At 52.3% G+C, this 5,900-nt stretch overlaps 1 long non-coding RNA gene across 1 annotated transcript; it reads right to left on the bottom strand.

The window, feature by feature from the left end:
• Nucleotides 1-5,185: 5,185 nt before the first annotated feature.
• LOC111255929 lies at nt 5,186-5,452 on the bottom strand. Its single transcript, XR_002676084.1, has 2 exons — nt 5,397-5,452; nt 5,186-5,229 (listed from the first exon to the last, which is right to left on the bottom strand). It is a non-coding gene; the product is annotated as an uncharacterized LOC111255929 (long non-coding RNA).
• Nucleotides 5,453-5,900: the final 448 nt, after the last annotated feature.

The raw sequence follows: 5,900 nt of genomic DNA, 5'->3' as shown, positions 1-5,900 counted from the left end.
TTCGGGTGCCGGGTGCAGCTCATAGAAGCCGTCAGCGAGATGCAGCTCTACACGAATGCAATGCAAGGGTTAGCTTAAACGTTTGATTTGACAGCAACACTGGCTCTCCTGAGCCCAGAAACTTGCGACAAAGAGCAGGAGGTTGAGGCTGTTTGAGAGAGCTGATGATGATCAACAGGTAAGGGTAGGAAAGGAACTAGTGGTCTTATCCTTGAACTAGAGGATGTGATAACTGGGATCCTGAGACGTAGGCGCTGAAGGGGTTCCCACATTTTACACATACACCCTCGAGTTGAGGAAAAGATCACAGCCAAGCCCTCGGGCGAGGCGGACGAGGGTCGGCGAACAGGGTCGGACGAGACGGAACTGGGGTCGGGCGGATAGGAGGGGTCGGGCGAGGCGGACTTAGGGTCAGCACTCACCTTCTTCCTGAAAGGAAAGCTTGGGGTCGGGAAGAGGCAGACTTGGGCGCGGAACTAAAGCTTCGAGCAGGGACTAAGACCGGCGATGCTCCGGCGGCGGCGCTTCTTGTGGATCACAAGAGAGCTCTACGCAGCACAAGGGAGCAAGCTGCGGGGTGACTTGGAGGAACTGAGAAGGAACTGGGAGAAGAACTTTTCAAGAACTGGGTGGGTGGCGCTAGAAGCTTGAGCAGGGAGCTAGAGGAGGCTAAGGGCAACAAAGGCGGAGGGAACTCCGGCGATGGGGGCATTCCTTTTATAGCGGCTGAAGCAGAGGAACGGAAACGTCGCAGAGAGAGAGGAAGGGAGCGGCGCGAAGGCCGGGGAGAAGCAATGGAGTGCTCTACCGTGGCGGCGATTGAGCAAACCGGGCGGTGCCGCAGAACTCCGGGGGTGACGCCAGCGATCATTGCGCTACTCCGTCAGGGCGGCGTAGGCGCGGGTAGACCGGTGGTTGAGATTTGGCGGAGAGCGGGCGTCGTCGTGCGGGAGAGGTGATAGAAGCGACCGGTTAAACGGCGCTAGGATCGAGGGCGCACAGGTGGGAAGACAAGCGGACGCGGCGCGGGGGAGAGCGCGGAACAACAGATTGTCGGGCGGCTTCTGACAGAGCGGGGAAAGGAACTGTCGCGGCCGCGGTCGGGGTTGGCGGTGGGGGAATCGTCGTGTAGCGACGACCGGGCGGCGCAACTATTGCTGGATGGGACGGAAAAGATGGGCGACATCGGTCTCCGGGGCCGGGATCTGGTATTGCGATGATGGGCGCGGGAGACGAGGGTCTGCAGAAGGGGTGCAGAGGGCTTCCGCTGCCATTGGGGAAAAGGGGCGCGAGAACCCAACTCTATTCCTCGCCAGAGACAAAACTGGGCGATGGCGTCGGAGAAGACGAGCCACGCGGTAGGAAAACTCTGAGGCGGCCATGCAACTCGAGTGCGGCTGACGCGGGGGATCTGGAAAAAGGATCTCACGGGTCCACCGGGGGAAAGATCGGACGGGTGAGGAAGATCAGCAGGATCCGGCGGAGGGCTGAACTCGCCAGGGTCGGGAAAGGAACGAAGCGGTTGGGGTCGGATCTCAGGGGTCGGGACTGGCGGAAGACCGAGCACTTAGGTGCGGTCAACAGAACAACTGACTGAGGTTAAGGGCTGAGATCAAACCTAACTGGGAAAGGTTAGGGGTCGGTCGTTACACTGTGAGGATGATACGTGGGGCTAGGTCAGCATGGTCAGCGGGGCACGCGCGGGGGTGACTGTGCCATGGACTAGCTCCGTAGGCTAGTGGACTAAGGCGTAGGGTGGGTGTATGGTCAAGTGGATCAAGTGTGTGGAGGTGGGAGTGGCTGACTCGGCAGTGACGAAGCTGGTGAGATGGTGTGTGCGTGAGATCGATGCATGGCACCGGCGTTGGCGTGGAGACCATGTGGGCGCCGCGTTAGGGCGCCGTCCAAGATAGGCACCGGAGCGTAGCGACAGGGCAGAGGACTTCGCCAGAGTCGTCACAGCCGGCCATTATGGGGTGGTATGCAGGGTAGGAAGTAGCCCTAATTGTTGGAGGTATGTCCTAGAGGCAATCATAGAGATCATGATATTCCATTTGTATCCATGATTTATATTGTGTGCCTTGAATATCCATTAAAGGATACTTGAATTGATTTGCAATTATGTGAATTGTATGTGAAACTCTTTACTTGTATGGTTATTCTAAAGTTGTCCCTAGTCAGAGTTCATGTGAGGACACACATGAATATTAGACTAGCACATGTATTAGTTGATGACTATGTTTCACGAGTCATGGACATGGAGATGTTAAACTAATAATGTGGGCACATGTGGAGACATGTGCTAGGACTGACCCAACACGAAAAGTAGTTCTCTATTTACACAACATATACGCTTTGTCCTTGGACATGAGATTGTCGCATGTACTTAAGATGTGGATCGACTTACTTAGGGGCTATCAAACGCTACACCATGACAGGGTAGTTAAAAAGGTAGCTTTCGGGTTTGTCAAGAAGCATGCTATGAGGCATGGTCAATCAAGATGGGATTTGCCCCTCTCTGATTGAGAGTCATATCTCTGGGCCCCTCGAGTGATCGGATCCGAAAATGCATGGTCATGCTACGTACGGTTAAGATTTAACCTACAAAGGGATTCCGCATCACAGGATCGAGAAAGAGTGGTCGGCTTGGAGTTAGACCAAATATCGTGAGGCAAAGGGAATAGCATGTACGTGACATTGTGACGGTTCGTCTGATATGATCTTCGTGTGCGTATAGGAGTTGGCACGTCTTGCTAAAGGCCGCTACCGACTGTTGGGCCGAGTAGGAGTACTCGGGCCATGTCTATACGTATCCGAACCCATAGGGTCACACACTTAAGGGGCTGGAAGCCCAATTCGGATGTGATCCGAGTTGGATTAGGTTTAGAAGTACTAATAGGCCTCGGACCCAGAGGCCCGTCAGGAACCTCTATAAATAGAGGGGTGGGGGCGCCCTAGGGTTTACACCTTTTGGCTAAACACATCTGCCGCGCCTCCCATGCCCTCGCCTGTTACAACTCGCGGACCTAGGAGTTCGGCTTGCGACGCTTCCTTCCTGCATGTGTGGATACCTTGGAGGTGTTGCGCCTGCAGCACTTGGATGAGCCGCCGATGAGCCACAACGAGCCGCAGACGAGCCACGACGAGCCGCAGACGAGCCACGACAAGCCGCCGACGTGGCACGACGAGCCGACGACGAGCCGCGGCACGAGGATGATCTTGCTGCACATGGATGAGCTGCTGAGGAGCTGCTCGACATCGACGTGATCGACTACATGTTTTACTACACTGATCGACTTCACTGCATCGACGCGAATCTACATCTTCCACACCAGTGCGTCGAGTGGTAATCCCGTGATCCATATACAGCAGTTTTCCTAGTTTACGCGGTAGAAATTTTTGATTTGCGCTAGCGTAGCCTACCTCGTATCACTACAGTGGTATTAGAGCCGTAGCTGTTTTGGTTTGGATTCGGGATGTGTGCATATGGAGGTATGCTAGTTTTCAGTTTGATCTATGTCCTGTTTTCGTGTTCTTGCTGCAATGGTTGTGTAACGACATACTCCTACCGGTCGGATTTCCGCCATCGAAGTTAAGTGATACACGTAATGCCAGTTGCAGCGAGCGAAGATCAATGTGATTGGTTGAATCAAAATCCAGGTTCATACGCCAGGCGCATGAGATGCACAATAGTAGATTGGATCTACTGTCGGGTCGGAATTTTGCCGTGTGCGTGTGCTTCGGTAAAACAGCCGTAAGTTTTTGGTACGATCTCGGATCGGGGCGAATTTTATATAAAAATGATCTATAGAAAAAGTTACACATGAAATTCAATGGCTTTGCCGTTTTCGGCAAAATTAGATTTCCCAAATTCATCTTGGAAGATGGAGTTTTGGGCGTCTGAAGTTTGGAACGTTAGAACGCGTAACTCTGTTTTGCAGGATGTATGGCCCTTTGTGTATGTGATGCATGTGTGTAACTCATTTGTGACCTGCATGTCGCACGTACGGCAATACGGTTGGAGCCATATGTGTTGTCACTTTAATGTATTTAATGGTCTGCGTACCAATCTGTGATGATCCAAGCAACTATGTAATCTTCATAGCTTGTTCTAGTTCTTGGAGGACTCATCACCAGGAGGATGGCGCACATGGAACATGGAGATGGAGATCACCATGGTGAACAGGTTTTGTGGAGATGGAGATCGCGATAAGAAAACGGGCCATACTGTGTCACAATTGTGTGCATGTTATTCTTTATGTTTTACTTTTTGCATGCTGTGATGTTAGAAGTAGAATGATCCCTCACAAAGTTTAAGTTAGTATGCCCTCCCAACTAAAACTTGCACCGTCCCATGTTTTGTACAATTAGTGGTGGGTCTATGAAATTAGGGTGCCACTAGTTTTCCTTGACTAGACGGGTTTGTGTCGGACACTTACACGTATAAGGGTTGGTTTGCTTAACAAGGTTATCTTAATGGTTAAGACCTTGGGGCACAGAGGTTGGGAGCCGAGACATAGAGATGTCACCCAACAACAGGAGTCATATGATATATGATTTGCAAAGAGTTGCTTACCGATCTACCTTGTTTGCTAGTGGTGATGCTAAAGCTCACTAGTAGACTTGTTAGTTGTGGATCCTGAATCACTAAGTATCAATAGAGGGATATTGATTTTAGTGGGAGTAGATTCTGTTAAATAGTTTAATGTCATTTGCTCTATCAAGGATACGTTTGTCTTAGTGTATTTTGCATTACTTTTGTTGTAGATTAAATGGCACCTAGCATCACCACACCGATTGCTTTGCGTTCGGTCCTTGAGAAGGACAAGTTGAATGGAACAAATTACTCGGATTGGATCTATCAAAATTAGTTCCAACTAACCTATTCCTAAGGTTATGTCCCACTGTATTTAGAAACATACCCACCTGCTGCTCAACACACAAGTGACATGTATCTTGAAGCAAACCACGTTCTCTAAAAAGATTGCAAAATCGAAAAAACTTGCCTCTATTTAGTCTTAACATGTTCAAGCAAGTTGTGTCATCCTTCCAAATTTTGTTATTTAGATAATCTACTCTCATCCTATCCCTTGCCTCCATAGTCCCATAGGTAATACCAACCCTTCTGGCACATCGTTTACATTTTCTAGATTGAATAATCACCACCATCATTGACAACAACATGTATGCAGCAGTAGCACAAGTTACAATCTTGGTCCTCTTATCCATCTACAATACAACAATAAAAGAAACACTTGTTCTTAGAGCCAATTGAACCAGGATGTCATGCTACTGGACTATTTATTCAATTCAATCCATAATACTATCAACCAGTACCATTCAAGTCAATTCAATAAATATGAACCAACATAAACATGGTGGTGTACGGTTTCAACCTTTGAGAGAAGGAGACGCGGCGCCGGCAGATGGTACGGGCGGCGGCGCTTGGCAGGGGTGGCGAAGCTTGACAGGGGCGGCAGCAAGCTAGGGGCGCGGCGGCATCAGTTAGGGGCGGCGTCAATCAGGGGTCGCCGCCCGCCATGGAGGTCAGGGGAGCGGCGCCTGTCAGTGGCCGCCGCCGGCTGCCGCCCGCCACGGAGGCCAGGGGACGGCGCCGGTCAGGGGCCGCGGCCCGCCACGGAGGCCAGGGGACGGCGCCGGTCACGGGCCGCCGCCCGCCACGGACGCCAGGGGAGTGGCGCCGGTCAGGGGTGGAGCCGCATCGGAGGGGCGGTGGAGGATGGGCGCTCCGGACCTAGCTTGGCGCGGCGGCGGAAGGGGTCGGGGGCGCGGCGGCAGTCAGGGGCGGGGGCGGATCTGAGGGGCGGCGGAGCGGATCAGGCCGCGGCGGCGGATCTCAGGGACGGCGGCGGCGGAGGACGTGAGGGCGCGGCGGCGGA

The sequence above is a fragment of the Setaria italica genome, chromosome IX, assembly GCF_000263155.2.
Source record: "Setaria italica strain Yugu1 chromosome IX, Setaria_italica_v2.0, whole genome shotgun sequence".
NCBI classification, from domain to species: Eukaryota; Viridiplantae; Streptophyta; class Magnoliopsida; order Poales; family Poaceae; genus Setaria; species Setaria italica.
The sequence above is the reverse complement of the archived record's forward strand: the minus strand, read 5'-3'. Positions and strand labels throughout refer to the sequence as shown.